Here is a 16,124-nt window from a genome sequence, read left to right as displayed (position 1 = left end):
GAACCCTAACCCTGCAAGTGAGCCGCCTTCGGGCATGGGCCCTCACTTCAGCCCTCGAGGGAGATCACGAGACTGGAGTCGATTCAGCCCTGGCGACGTCCCTGGGCCGAACCCTAACCCTAGCTGAGGCTCCCTCCCCATGGGGACCCAATGCCAACGTCTGACAACACCACGCGCCTGGGGTCCGGAAGCGGTGCAGGCTGACTCGGCATGGAACCTGGAAGCTCACCATGTGGTTTCCCCGCCTGGCTGCAGCTGAGCGAGAGGATTCCGGAGGCCTCCTCGACCGGGGGCCGATCGACGTCTGTGGCCCTGGCAGCCAAAGCCGGATCCTGACCGGCACCGTCCCTTGTGTCCTCAACTCAGCCCTTCGGGGAGACCACGGCCCTGCGGTGGGTTCGGCGCCTGGAGCCTCCTGGGACCTAACCCTAACCCTAACCCGACACCGAACGGGCACCCTCCACCGACACCTACGCCGGCCTCGAACCCTAAGCCTGCACTTGAGCCGCCTTGCTGCATGGGCCCTCACTTCAGCCCTCGAGGGAGATCACGAGACCGGAGTCGCTTCGGCCCTGGCGACGTCCCTGGACCGAACCCTAACCCTAGCTAAGGCTCCCTCCCCAAGAGGACCCAATGCCCGCGTCGGACAACACCACGCGCCTGGCGTCCGGAAGAGGGGCAGGCTGACTCGGCATGGAACCTGGAAGCTCACCATGCCGAATCCCAGGCCCGGCTGCAGCTGCCGAGAGGATTCCGGAGGCCTCCTCGACCAGGGGCCCAATCACGTGTGTGGCCTTGGCAGCCAAAGACGGATCCTGACCGGCACGGTCCCTTGTGCCCTCAACTCAGCCCTTCGGGGAGACCACGGCCCTGCTGTGGGTTCGGCGCCTGGAGCCTCCTGGGACCTAACCCTAACCCTAACCGTACCCCGAACCGGGACCCTCCACCGCAACCTAAGCCTGCCTCGAACCCTAACCCTGCAAGTGAGCCGCCTTCGGGCATGGGCCCTCACTTCAGCCCTCGAGGGAGATCACGAGACCGGAGTCGATTCAGCCCTGGCGACGTCCCTGGGCCGAACCCTAACCCTAGCTGAGGCTCCCTCCCCATGGGGACCCAATGCCAACGTCTGACAACACCACGCGCCTGGGGTCCGGAAGCGGTGCAGGCTGACTCGGCATGGAACCTGGAAGCTCACCATGTGGTTTCCCCGCCTGGCTGCAGCTGAGCGAGAGGATTCCGGAGGCCTCCTCGACCGGGGGCCGATCGACGTCTGTGGCCCTGGCAGCCAAAGCCGGATCCTGACCGGCACCGTCCCTTGTGTCCTCAACTCAGCCCTTCGGGGAGACCACGGCCCTGCGGTGGGTTCGGCGCCTGGAGCCTCCTGGGACCTAACCCTAACCCTAACCGTACCCCGAACCGGGAGCCTCCACCGCAACCTAAGCCTGCCTCGAACCCTAACCCTGCAAGTGAGCCGCCTTCGGACATGGGCCCTCACTTCAGCCCTCGAGGGAGATCACGAGACTGGAGTCGATTCAGCCCTGGCGACGTCCCTGGGCCGAACCCTAACCCTAGCTGAGGCTCCCTCCCCATGGGGACCCAATGCCAACGTCTGACAACACCACGCGCCTGGGGTCCGGAAGCGGTGCAGGCTGACTCGGCATGGAACCTGGAAGCTCACCATGTGGTTTCCCCGCCTGGCTGCAGCTGAGCGAGAGGATTCCGTAGGCCTCCTCGACCGGGGGCCGATCGACGTCTGTGGCCCTGGCAGCCAAAGCCGGATCCTGACCGGCACCGTCCCTTGTGTCCTCAACTCAGCCCTTCGGGGAGACGACGGCCCTGCGGTGGGTTCGGCGCCTGGAGCCTCCTGGGACCTAACCCTAACCCTAACCCGACACCGAACGGGGACCCTCCACCGACACCTACGCCGGCCTCGAACCCTAAGCCTGCACTTGAGCCGCCTTGCTGCATGGGCCCTCACTTCAGCCCTCGAGGGAGATCACGAGACCGGAGTCGCTTCGGCCCTGGCGACGTCCCTGGACCGAACCCTAACCCTAGCTAAGGCTCCCTCCCCAAGAGGACCCAATGCCCGCGTCGGACAACACCACGCGCCTGGCGTCCGGAAGCAGTGCAGGCTGACTCGGCATGGAACCTGGAAGCTCACCATGCCGAATCCCAGGCCCGGCTGCAGCTGCCGAGAGGATTCCGGAGGCCTCCTCGACCAGGGGCCCAATCACGTGTGTGGCCTTGGCAGCCAAAGACGGATCCTGACCGGCACGGTCCCTTGTGCCCTCAACTCAGCCCTTCGGGGAGACCACGGCCCTGCGGTGGGTTCGGCGCCTGGAGCCTCCTGGGACCTAACCCTAACCCTAACCGTACCCCGAACCGGGACCCTCCACCGCAACCTAAGCCTGCCTCGAACCCTAACCCTGCAAGTGAGCCGCCTTCGGGCATGGGCCCTCACTTCAGCCCTCGAGGGAGATCACGAGACTGGAATCGATTCAGCCCTGGCGACGTCCCTGGGCCGAACCCTAACCCTAGCTGAGGCTCCCTCCCCATGGGGACCCAATGCCAACGTCTGACAACACCACGCGCCTGGGGTCCGGAAGCGGTGCAGGCTGACTCGGCATGGAACCTGGAAGCTCACCATGTGGTTTCCCCGCCTGGCTGCAGCTGAGCGAGAGGATTCCGGAGGCCTCCTCGACCGGGGGCCGATCGACGTCTGTGGCCCTGGCAGCCAAAGCCGGATCCTGACCGGCACCGTCCCTTGTGTCCTCAACTCAGCCCTTCGGGGAGACCACGGCCCTGCGGTGGTTTCGGCGCCTGGAGCCTCCTGGGACCTAACCCTAACCCTAACCCGACACCGAACGGGGACCCGCCACCGACACCTACGCCGGCCTCGAACCCTAAGCCTGCACTTGAGCCGCCTTGCTGCATGGGCCCTCACTTCAGCCCTCGAGGGAGATCACGAGACCGGAGTCGCTTCGGCCCTGGCGACGTCCCTGGACCGAACCCTAACCCTAGCTAAGGCTCCCTCCCCAAGAGGACCCAATGCCCGCGTCGGACAACACCACGCGCCTGGCGTCCGGAAGCGGTGCAGGCTGACTCGGCATGGAACCTGGAAGCTCACCATGCCGAATCCCAGGCCCGGCTGCAGCTGCCGAGAGGATTCCGGAGGCCTCCTCGACCAGGGGCCCAATCACGTGTGTGGCCTTGGCAGCCAAAGACGGATCCTGACCGGCACGGTCCCTTGTGCCCTCAACTCAGCCCTTCGGGGAGACCACGGCCCTGCTGTGGGTTCGGCGCCTGGAGCCTCCTGGGACCTAACCCTAACCCTAACCGTACCCCGAACCGGGACCCTCCACCGCAACCTAAGCCTGCCTCGAACCCTAACCCTGCAAGTGAGCCGCCTTCGGGCATGGGCCCTCACTTCAGCCCTCGAGGGAGATCACGAGACTGGAGTCGATTCAGCCCTGGCGACGTCCCTGGGCCGAACCCTAACCCTAGCTGAGGCTCCCTCCCCATGGGGACCCAATGCCAACGTCTGACAACACCACGCGCCTGGGGTCCGGAAGCGGTGCAGGCTGACTCGGCATGGAACCTGGAAGCTCACCATGTGGTTTCCCCGCCAGGCTGCAGCTGAGCGAGAGGATTCCGGAGGCCTCCTCGACCGGGGGCCGATCGACGTCTGTGGCCCTGGCAGCCAAAGCCGGATCCTGACCGGCACCGTCCCTTGTGTCCTCAACTCAGCCCTTCGGGGAGACCACGGCCCTGCGGTGGGTTCGGCGCCTGGAGCCTCCTGGGACCTAACCCTAACCCTAACCGTACCCCGAACCGGGAGCCTCCACCGCAACCTAAGCCTGCCTCGAACCCTAACCCTGCAAGTGAGCCGCCTTCGGACATGGGCCCTCACTTCAGCCCTCGAGGGAGATCACCAGACTGGAGTCGATTCAGCCCTGGCGACGTCCCTGGGCCGAACCCTATCCCTAGCTGAGGCTCCCTCCCCATGGGGACCCAATGCCAACGTCTGACAACACCACGCGCCTGGGGTCCGGAAGCGGTGCAGGCTGACTCGGCATGGAACCTGGAAGCTCACCATGTGGTTTCCCCGCCTGGCTGCAGCTGAGCGAGAGGATTCCGGAGGCCTCCTCGACCGGGGGCCGATCGACGTCTGTGGCCCTGGCAGCCAAAGCCGGATCCTGACCGGCACCGTCCCTTGTGTCCTCAACTCAGCCCTTCGGGGAGACCACGGCCCTGCGGTGGGTTCGGCGCCTGGAGCCTCCTGGGACCTAACCCTAACCCTAACCCGACACCGAACGGGGACCCTCCACCGACACCTACGCCGGCCTCGAACCCTAAGCCTGCACTTGAGCCGCCTTGCTGCATGGGCCCTCACTTCAGCCCTCGAGGGAGATCACGAGACCGGAGTCGCTTCGGCCCTGGCGACGTCCCTGGACCGAACCCTAACCCTAGCTAAGGCTCCCTCCCCAAGAGGACCCAATGCCCGCGTCGGACAACACCACGCGCCTGGCGTCCGGAAGAGGGGCAGGCTGACTCGGCATGGAACCTGGAAGCTCACCATGCCGAATCCCAGGCCCGGCTGCAGCTGCCGAGAGGATTCCGGAGGCCTCCTCGACCAGGGGCCCAATCACGTGTGTGGCCTTGGCAGCCAAAGACGGATCCTGACCGGCACGGTCCCTTGTGCCCTCAACTCAGCCCTTCGGGGAGACCACGGCCCTGCGGTGGGTTCGGCGCCTGGAGCCTCCTGGGACCTAACCCTAACCCTAACCGTACCCCGAACCGGGACCCTCCACCGCAACCTAAGCCTGCCTCGAACCCTAACCCTGCAAGTGAGCCGCCTTCGGGCATGGGCCCTCACTTCAGCCCTCGAGGGAGATCACGAGACTGGAATCGATTCAGCCCTGGCGACGTCCCTGGGCCGAACCCTAACCCTAGCTGAGGCTCCCTCCCCATGGGGACCCAATGCCAACGTCTGACAACACCACGCGCCTGGGGTCCGGAAGCGGTGCAGGCTGACTCGGCATGGAACCTGGAAGCTCACCATGTGGTTTCCCCGCCTGGCTGCAGCTGAGCGAGAGGATTCCGGAGGCCTCCTCGACCGGGGGCCGATCGACGTCTGTGGCCCTGGCAGCCAAAGCCGGATCCTGACCGGCACCGTCCCTTGTGTCCTCAACTCAGCCCTTCGGGGAGACCACGGCCCTGCGGTGGTTTCGGCGCCTGGAGCCTCCTGGGACCTAACCCTAACCCTAACCCGACACCGAACGGGGACCCGCCACCGACACCTACGCCGGCCTCGAACCCTAAGCCTGCACTTGAGCCGCCTTGCTGCATGGGCCCTCACTTCAGCCCTCGAGGGAGATCACGAGACCGGAGTCGCTTCGGCCCTGGCGACGTCCCTGGACCGAACCCTAACCCTAGCTAAGGCTCCCTCCCCAAGAGGACCCAATGCCCGCGTCGGACAACACCACGCGCCTGGCGTCCGGAAGCGGTGCAGGCTGACTCGGCATGGAACCTGGAAGCTCACCATGCCGAATCCCAGGCCCGGCTGCAGCTGCCGAGAGGATTCCGGAGGCCTCCTCGACCAGGGGCCCAATCACGTGTGTGGCCTTGGCAGCCAAAGACGGATCCTGACCGGCACGGTCCCTTGTGCCCTCAACTCAGCCCTTCGGGGAGACCACGGCCCTGCTGTGGGTTCGGCGCCTGGAGCCTCCTGGGACCTAACCCTAACCCTAACCGTACCCCGAACCGGGACCCTCCACCGCAACCTAAGCCTGCCTCGAACCCTAACCCTGCAAGTGAGCCGCCTTCGGGCATGGGCCCTCACTTCAGCCCTCGAGGGAGATCACGAGACTGGAGTCGATTCAGCCCTGGCGACGTCCCTGGGCCGAACCCTAACCCTAGCTGAGGCTCCCTCCCCATGGGGACCCAATGCCAACGTCTGACAACACCACGCGCCTGGGGTCCGGAAGCGGTGCAGGCTGACTCGGCATGGAACCTGGAAGCTCACCATGTGGTTTCCCCGCCTGGCTGCAGCTGAGCGAGAGGATTCCGGAGGCCTCCTCGACCGGGGGCCGATCGACGTCTGTGGCCCTGGCAGCCAAAGCCGGATCCTGACCGGCACCGTCCCTTGTGTCCTCAACTCAGCCCTTCGGGGAGACCACGGCCCTGCGGTGGGTTCGGCGCCTGGAGCCTCCTGGGACCTAACCCTAACCCTAACCCGACACCGAACGGGAACCCTCCACCGACACCTACGCCGGCCTCGAACCCTAAGCCTGCACTTGAGCCGCCTTGCTGCATGGGCCCTCACTTCAGCCCTCGAGGGAGATCACGAGACCGGAGTCGCTTCGGCCCTGGCGACGTCCCTGGACCGAACCCTAACCCTAGCTAAGGCTCCCTCCCCAAGAGGACCCAATGCCCGCGTCGGACAACACCACGCGCCTGGCGTCCGGAAGCAGTGCAGGCTGACTCGGCATGGAACCTGGAAGCTCACCATGCCGAATCCCAGGCCCGGCTGCAGCTGCCGAGAGGATTCCGGAGGCCTCCTCGACCAGGGGCCCAATCACGTGTGTGGCCTTGGCAGCCAAAGACGGATCCTGACCGGCACGGTCCCTTGTGCCCTCAACTCAGCCCTTCGGGGAGACCACGGCCCTGCTGTGGGTTCGGCGCCTGGAGCCTCCTGGGACCTAACCCTAACCCTAACCGTACCCCGAACCGGGACCCTCCACCGCAACCTAAGCCTGCCTCGAACCCTAACCCTGCAAGTGAGCCGCCTTCGGGCATGGGCCCTCACTTCAGCCCTCGAGGGAGATCACGAGACTGGAGTCGATTCAGCCCTGGCGACGTCCCTGGGCCGAACCCTAAGCCTAGCTGAGGCTCCCTCCCCATGGGGACCCAATGCCAACGTCTGACAACACCACGCGCCTGGGGTCCGGAAGCGGTGCAGGCTGACTCGGCATGGAACCTGGAAGCTCACCATGTGGTTTCCCCGCCTGGCTGCAGCTGAGCGAGAGGATTCCGGAGGCCTCCTCGACCGGGGGCCGATCGACGTCTGTGGCCCTGGCAGCCAAAGCCGGATCCTGACCGGCACCGTCCCTTGTGTCCTCAACTCAGCCCTTCGGGGAGACCACGGCCCTGCGGTGGGTTCGGCGCCTGGAGCCTCCTGGGACCTAACCCTAACCCTAACCCGACACCGAACGGGGACCCGCCACCGACACCTACGCCGGCCTCGAACCCTAAGCCTGCACTTGAGCCGCCTTGCTGCATGGGCCCTCACTTCAGCCCTCGAGGGAGATCACGAGACCGGAGTCGCTTCGGCCCTGGCGACGTCCCTGGACCGAACCCTAACCCTAGCTAAGGCTCCCTCCCCAAGAGGACCCAATGCCCGCGTCGGACAACACCACGCGCCTGGCGTCCGGAAGAGGGGCAGGCTGACTCGGCATGGAACCTGGAAGCTCACCATGCCGAATCCCAGGCCCGGCTGCAGCTGCCGAGAGGATTCCGGAGGCCTCCTCGACCAGGGGCCCAATCACGTGTGTGGCCTTGGCAGCCAAAGACGGATCCTGACCGGCACGGTCCCTTGTGCCCTCAACTCAGCCCTTCGGGGAGACCACGGCCCTGCGGTGGGTTCGGCGCCTGGAGCCTCCTGGGACCTAACCCTAACCCTAACCGTACCCCGAACCGGGACCCTCCACCGCAACCTAAGCCTGCCTCGAACCCTAACCCTGCAAGTGAGCCGCCTTCGGGCATGGGCCCTCACTTCAGCCCTCGAGGGAGATCACGAGACTGGAGTCGATTCAGCCCTGGCGACGTCCCTGGGCCGAACCCTAACCCTAGCTGAGGCTCCCTCCCCATGGGGACCCAATGCCAACGTCTGACAACACCACGCGCCTGGGGTCCGGAAGCGGTGCAGGCTGACTCGGCATGGAACCTGGAAGCTCACCATGTGGTTTCCCCGCCTGGCTGCAGCTGAGCGAGAGGATTCCGGAGGCCTCCTCGACCGGGGGCCGATCGACGTCTGTGGCCCTGGCAGCCAAAGCCGGATCCTGACCGGCACCGTCCCTTGTGTCCTCAACTCAGCCCTTCGGGGAGACCACGGCCCTGCGGTGGGTTCGGCGCCTGGAGCCTCCTGGGACCTAACCCTAACCCTAACCCGACACCGAACGGGGACCCGCCACCGACACCTACGCCGGCCTCGAACCCTAAGCCTGCACTTGAGCCGCCTTGCTGCATGGGCCCTCACTTCAGCCCTCGAGGGAGATCACGAGACCGGAGTCGCTTCGGCCCTGGCGACGTCCCTGGACCGAACCCTAACCCTAGCTAAGGCTCCCTCCCCAAGAGGACCCAATGCCCGCGTCGGACAACACCACGCGCCTGGCGTCCGGAAGAGGGGCAGGCTGACTCGGCATGGAACCTGGAAGCTCACCATGCCGAATCCCAGGCCCGGCTGCAGCTGCCGAGAGGATTCCGGAGGCCTCCTCGACCAGGGGCCCAATCACGTGTGTGGCCTTGGCAGCCAAAGACGGATCCTGACCGGCACGGTCCCTTGTGCCCTCAACTCAGCCCTTCGGGGAGACCACGGCCCTGCGGTGGGTTCGGCGCCTGGAGCCTCCTGGGACCTAACCCTAACCCTAACCGTACCCCGAACCGGGACCCTCCACCGCAACCTAAGCCTGCCTCGAACCCTAACCCTGCAAGTGAGCCGCCTTCGGGCATGGGCCCTCACTTCAGCCCTCGAGGGAGATCACGAGACTGGAGTCGATTCAGCCCTGGCGACGTCCCTGGGCCGAACCCTAACCCTAGCTGAGGCTCCCTCCCCATGGGGACCCAATGCCAACGTCTGACAACACCACGCGCCTGGGGTCCGGAAGCGGTGCAGGCTGACTCGGCATGGAACCTGGAAGCTCACCATGTGGTTTCCCCGCCTGGCTGCAGCTGAGCGAGAGGATTCCGGAGGCCTCCTCGACCGGGGGCCGATCGACGTCTGTGGCCCTGGCAGCCAAAGCCGGATCCTGACCGGCACCGTCCCTTGTGTCCTCAACTCAGCCCTTCGGGGAGACCACGGCCCTGCGGTGGGTTCGGCGCCTGGAGCCTCCTGGGACCTAACCCTAACCCTAACCCGACACCGAACGGGCACCCTCCACCGACACCTACGCCGGCCTCGAACCCTAAGCCTGCACTTGAGCCGCCTTGCTGCATGGGCCCTCACTTCAGCCCTCGAGGGAGATCACGAGACCGGAGTCGCTTCGGCCCTGGCGACGTCCCTGGACCGAACCCTAACCCTAGCTAAGGCTCCCTCCCCAAGAGGACCCAATGCCCGCGTCGGACAACACCACGCGCCTGGCGTCCGGAAGAGGGGCAGGCTGACTCGGCATGGAACCTGGAAGCTCACCATGCCGAATCCCAGGCCCGGCTGCAGCTGCCGAGAGGATTCCGGAGGCCTCCTCGACCAGGGGCCCAATCACGTGTGTGGCCTTGGCAGCCAAAGACGGATCCTGACCGGCACGGTCCCTTGTGCCCTCAACTCAGCCCTTCGGGGAGACCACGGCCCTGCGGTGGGTTCGGCGCCTGGAGCCTCCTGGGACCTAACCCTAACCCTAACCGTACCCCGAACCGGGACCCTCCACCGCAACCTAAGCCTGCCTCGAACCCTAACCCTGCAAGTGAGCCGCCTTCGGGCATGGGCCCTCACTTCAGCCCTCGAGGGAGATCACGAGACTGGAGTCGATTCAGCCCTGGCGACGTCCCTGGGCCGAACCCTAAGCCTAGCTGAGGCTCCCTCCCCATGGGGACCCAATGCCAACGTCTGACAACACCACGCGCCTGGGGTCCGGAAGCGGTGCAGGCTGACTCGGCATGGAACCTGGAAGCTCACCATGTGGTTTCCCCGCCTGGCTGCAGCTGAGCGAGAGGATTCCGGAGGCCTCCTCGACCGGGGGCCGATCGACGTCTGTGGCCCTGGCAGCCAAAGGCGGATCCTGACCGGCACCGTCCCTTGTGTCCTCAACTCAGGCCTTCGGGGAGACCACGGCCCTGCGGTGGGTTCGGCGCCTGGAGCCTCCTGGGACCTAACCCTAACCCTAACCCGACACCGAACGGGGACCCGCCACCGACACCTACGCCGGCCTCGAACCCTAAGCCTGCACTTGAGCCGCCTTGCTGCATGGGCCCTCACTTCAGCCCTCGAGGGAGATCACGAGACCGGAGTCGCTTCGGCCCTGGCGACGTCCCTGGACCGAACCCTAACCCTAGCTAAGGCTCCCTCCCCAAGAGGACCCAATGCCCGCGTCGGACAACACCACGCGCCTGGCGTCCGGAAGAGGGGCAGGCTGACTCGGCATGGAACCTGGAAGCTCACCATGCCGAATCCCAGGCCCGGCTGCAGCTGCCGAGAGGATTCCGGAGGCCTCCTCGACCAGGGGCCCAATCACGTGTGTGGCCTTGGCAGCCAAAGACGGATCCTGACCGGCACGGTCCCTTGTGCCCTCAACTCAGCCCTTCGGGGAGACCACGGCCCTGCGGTGGGTTCGGCGCCTGGAGCCTCCTGGGACCTAACCCTAACCCTAACCGTACCCCGAACCGGGACCCTCCACCGCAACCTAAGCCTGCCTCGAACCCTAACCCTGCAAGTGAGCCGCCTTCGGGCATGGGCCCTCACTTCAGCCCTCGAGGGAGATCACGAGACTGGAGTCGATTCAGCCCTGGCGACGTCCCTGGGCCGAACCCTAACCCTAGCTGAGGCTCCCTCCCCATGGGGACCCAATGCCAACGTCTGACAACACCACGCGCCTGGGGTCCGGAAGCGGTGCAGGCTGACTCGGCATGGAACCTGGAAGCTCACCATGTGGTTTCCCCGCCTGGCTGCAGCTGAGCGAGAGGATTCCGGAGGCCTCCTCGACCGGGGGCCGATCGACGTCTGTGGCCCTGGCAGCCAAAGCCGGATCCTGACCGGCACCGTCCCTTGTGTCCTCAACTCAGCCCTTCGGGGAGACCACGGCCCTGCGGTGGGTTCGGCGCCTGGAGCCTCCTGGGACCTAACCCTAACCCTAACCCGACACCGAACGGGCACCCTCCACCGACACCTACGCCGGCCTCGAACCCTAAGCCTGCACTTGAGCCGCCTTGCTGCATGGGCCCTCACTTCAGCCCTCGAGGGAGATCACGAGACCGGAGTCGCTTCGGCCCTGGCGACGTCCCTGGACCGAACCCTAACCCTAGCTAAGGCTCCCTCCCCAAGAGGACCCAATGCCCGCGTCGGACAACACCACGCGCCTGGCGTCCGGAAGAGGGGCAGGCTGACTCGGCATGGAACCTGGAAGCTCACCATGCCGAATCCCAGGCCCGGCTGCAGCTGCCGAGAGGATTCCGGAGGCCTCCTCGACCAGGGGCCCAATCACGTGTGTGGCCTTGGCAGCCAAAGACGGATCCTGACCGGCACGGTCCCTTGTGCCCTCAACTCAGCCCTTCGGGGAGACCACGGCCCTGCGGTGGGTTCGGCGCCTGGAGCCTCCTGGGACCTAACCCTAACCCTAACCGTACCCCGAACCGGGACCCTCCACCGCAACCTAAGCCTGCCTCGAACCCTAACCCTGCAAGTGAGCCGCCTTCGGGCATGGGCCCTCACTTCAGCCCTCGAGGGAGATCACGAGACTGGAGTCGATTCAGCCCTGGCGACGTCCCTGGGCCGAACCCTAAGCCTAGCTGAGGCTCCCTCCCCATGGGGACCCAATGCCAACGTCTGACAACACCACGCGCCTGGGGTCCGGAAGCGGTGCAGGCTGACTCGGCATGGAACCTGGAAGCTCACCATGTGGTTTCCCCGCCTGGCTGCAGCTGAGCGAGAGGATTCCGGAGGCCTCCTCGACCGGGGGCCGATCGACGTCTGTGGCCCTGGCAGCCAAAGCCGGATCCTGACCGGCACCGTCCCTTGTGTCCTCAACTCAGCCCTTCGGGGAGACCACGGCCCTGCGGTGGTTTCGGCGCCTGGAGCCTCCTGGGACCTAACCCTAACCCTAACCCGACACCGAACGGGGACCCGCCACCGACACCTACGCCGGCCTCGAACCCTAAGCCTGCACTTGAGCCGCCTTGCTGCATGGGCCCTCACTTCAGCCCTCGAGGGAGATCACGAGACCGGAGTCGCTTCGGCCCTGGCGACGTCCCTGGACCGAACCCTAACCCTAGCTAAGGCTCCCTCCCCAAGAGGACCCAATGCCCGCGTCGGACAACACCACGCGCCTGGCGTCCGGAAGCGGTGCAGGCTGACTCGGCATGGAACCTGGAAGCTCACCATGCCGAATCCCAGGCCCGGCTGCAGCTGCCGAGAGGATTCCGGAGGCCTCCTCGACCAGGGGCCCAATCACGTGTGTGGCCTTGGCAGCCAAAGACGGATCCTGACCGGCACGGTCCCTTGTGCCCTCAACTCAGCCCTTCGGGGAGACCACGGCCCTGCTGTGGGTTCGGCGCCTGGAGCCTCCTGGGACCTAACCCTAACCCTAACCGTACCCCGAACCGGGACCCTCCACCGCAACCTAAGCCTGCCTCGAACCCTAACCCTGCAAGTGAGCCGCCTTCGGGCATGGGCCCTCACTTCAGCCCTCGAGGGAGATCACGAGACTGGAGTCGATTCAGCCCTGGCGACGTCCCTGGGCCGAACCCTAACCCTAGCTGAGGCTCCCTCCCCATGGGGACCCAATGCCAACGTCTGACAACACCACGCGCCTGGGGTCCGGAAGCGGTGCAGGCTGACTCGGCATGGAACCTGGAAGCTCACCATGTGGTTTCCCCGCCTGGCTGCAGCTGAGCGAGAGGATTCCGGAGGCCTCCTCGACCGGGGGCCGATCGACGTCTGTGGCCCTGGCAGCCAAAGCCGGATCCTGACCGGCACCGTCCCTTGTGTCCTCAACTCAGCCCTTCGGGGAGACCACGGCCCTGCGGTGGGTTCGGCGCCTGGAGCCTCCTGGGACCTAACCCTAACCCTAACCCGACACCGAACGGGCACCCTCCACCGACACCTACGCCGGCCTCGAACCCTAAGCCTGCACTTGAGCCGCCTTGCTGCATGGGCCCTCACTTCAGCCCTCGAGGGAGATCACGAGACCGGAGTCGCTTCGGCCCTGGCGACGTCCCTGGACCGAACCCTAACCCTAGCTAAGGCTCCCTCCCCAAGAGGACCCAATGCCCGCGTCGGACAACACCACGCGCCTGGCGTCCGGAAGAGGGGCAGGCTGACTCGGCATGGAACCTGGAAGCTCACCATGCCGAATCCCAGGCCCGGCTGCAGCTGCCGAGAGGATTCCGGAGGCCTCCTCGACCAGGGGCCCAATCACGTGTGTGGCCTTGGCAGCCAAAGACGGATCCTGACCGGCACGGTCCCTTGTGCCCTCAACTCAGCCCTTCGGGGAGACCACGGCCCTGCGGTGGGTTCGGCGCCTGGAGCCTCCTGGGACCTAACCCTAACCCTAACCGTACCCCGAACCGGGACCCTCCACCGCAACCTAAGCCTGCCTCGAACCCTAACCCTGCAAGTGAGCCGCCTTCGGGCATGGGCCCTCACTTCAGCCCTCGAGGGAGATCACGAGACTGGAGTCGATTCAGCCCTGGCGACGTCCCTGGGCCGAACCCTAACCCTAGCTGAGGCTCCCTCCCCATGGGGACCCAATGCCAACGTCTGACAACACCACGCGCCTGGGGTCCGGAAGCGGTGCAGGCTGACTCGGCATGGAACCTGGAAGCTCACCATGTGGTTTCCCCGCCTGGCTGCAGCTGAGCGAGAGGATTCCGGAGGCCTCCTCGACCGGGGGCCGATCGACGTCTGTGGCCCTGGCAGCCAAAGGCGGATCCTGACCGGCACCGTCCCTTGTGTCCTCAACTCAGGCCTTCGGGGAGACCACGGCCCTGCGGTGGGTTCGGCGCCTGGAGCCTCCTGGGACCTAACCCTAACCCTAACCCGACACCGAACGGGGACCCGCCACCGACACCTACGCCGGCCTCGAACCCTAAGCCTGCACTTGAGCCGCCTTGCTGCATGGGCCCTCACTTCAGCCCTCGAGGGAGATCACGAGACCGGAGTCGCTTCGGCCCTGGCGACGTCCCTGGACCGAACCCTAACCCTAGCTAAGGCTCCCTCCCCAAGAGGACCCAATGCCCGCGTCGGACAACACCACGCGCCTGGCGTCCGGAAGAGGGGCAGGCTGACTCGGCATGGAACCTGGAAGCTCACCATGCCGAATCCCAGGCCCGGCTGCAGCTGCCGAGAGGATTCCGGAGGCCTCCTCGACCAGGGGCCCAATCACGTGTGTGGCCTTGGCAGCCAAAGACGGATCCTGACCGGCACGGTCCCTTGTGCCCTCAACTCAGCCCTTCGGGGAGACCACGGCCCTGCGGTGGGTTCGGCGCCTGGAGCCTCCTGGGACCTAACCCTAACCCTAACCGTACCCCGAACCGGGACCCTCCACCGCAACCTAAGCCTGCCTCGAACCCTAACCCTGCAAGTGAGCCGCCTTCGGGCATGGGCCCTCACTTCAGCCCTCGAGGGAGATCACGAGACTGGAGTCGATTCAGCCCTGGCGACGTCCCTGGGCCGAACCCTAACCCTAGCTGAGGCTCCCTCCCCATGGGGACCCAATGCCAACGTCTGACAACACCACGCGCCTGGGGTCCGGAAGCGGTGCAGGCTGACTCGGCATGGAACCTGGAAGCTCACCATGTGGTTTCCCCGCCTGGCTGCAGCTGAGCGAGAGGATTCCGGAGGCCTCCTCGACCGGGGGCCGATCGACGTCTGTGGCCCTGGCAGCCAAAGCCGGATCCTGACCGGCACCGTCCCTTGTGTCCTCAACTCAGCCCTTCGGGGAGACCACGGCCCTGCGGTGGGTTCGGCGCCTGGAGCCTCCTGGGACCTAACCCTAACCCTAACCCGACACCGAACGGGCACCCTCCACCGACACCTACGCCGGCCTCGAACCCTAAGCCTGCACTTGAGCCGCCTTGCTGCATGGGCCCTCACTTCAGCCCTCGAGGGAGATCACGAGACCGGAGTCGCTTCGGCCCTGGCGACGTCCCTGGACCGAACCCTAACCCTAGCTAAGGCTCCCTCCCCAAGAGGACCCAATGCCCGCGTCGGACAACACCACGCGCCTGGCGTCCGGAAGAGGGGCAGGCTGACTCGGCATGGAACCTGGAAGCTCACCATGCCGAATCCCAGGCCCGGCTGCAGCTGCCGAGAGGATTCCGGAGGCCTCCTCGACCAGGGGCCCAATCACGTGTGTGGCCTTGGCAGCCAAAGACGGATCCTGACCGGCACGGTCCCTTGTGCCCTCAACTCAGCCCTTCGGGGAGACCACGGCCCTGCGGTGGGTTCGGCGCCTGGAGCCTCCTGGGACCTAACCCTAACCCTAACCGTACCCCGAACCGGGACCCTCCACCGCAACCTAAGCCTGCCTCGAACCCTAACCCTGCAAGTGAGCCGCCTTCGGGCATGGGCCCTCACTTCAGCCCTCGAGGGAGATCACGAGACTGGAATCGATTCAGCCCTGGCGACGTCCCTGGGCCGAACCCTAACCCTAGCTGAGGCTCCCTCCCCATGGGGACCCAATGCCAACGTCTGACAACACCACGCGCCTGGGGTCCGGAAGCGGTGCAGGCTGACTCGGCATGGAACCTGGAAGCTCACCATGTGGTTTCCCCGCCTGGCTGCAGCTGAGCGAGAGGATTCCGGAGGCCTCCTCGACCGGGGGCCGATCGACGTCTGTGGCCCTGGCAGCCAAAGCCGGATCCTGACCGGCACCGTCCCTTGTGTCCTCAACTCAGCCCTTCGGGGAGACCACGGCCCTGCGGTGGTTTCGGCGCCTGGAGCCTCCTGGGACCTAACCCTAACCCTAACCCGACACCGAACGGGGACCCGCCACCGACACCTACGCCGGCCTCGAACCCTAAGCCTGCACTTGAGCCGCCTTGCTGCATGGGCCCTCACTTCAGCCCTCGAGGGAGATCACGAGACCGGAGTCGCTTCGGCCCTGGCGACGTCCCTGGACCGAACCCTAACCCTAGCTAAGGCTCCCTCCCCAAGAGGACCCAATGCCCGCGTCGGACAACACCACGCGCCTGGCGTC

Source organism: Panthera onca, chromosome Y (assembly GCF_046562875.1).
Source record: "Panthera onca isolate mPanOnc1 chromosome Y, mPanOnc1 haplotype 2, whole genome shotgun sequence".
Taxonomy (NCBI): domain Eukaryota; kingdom Metazoa; phylum Chordata; class Mammalia; order Carnivora; family Felidae; genus Panthera; species Panthera onca.
Note: the sequence above shows the minus strand (reverse complement) of the source record.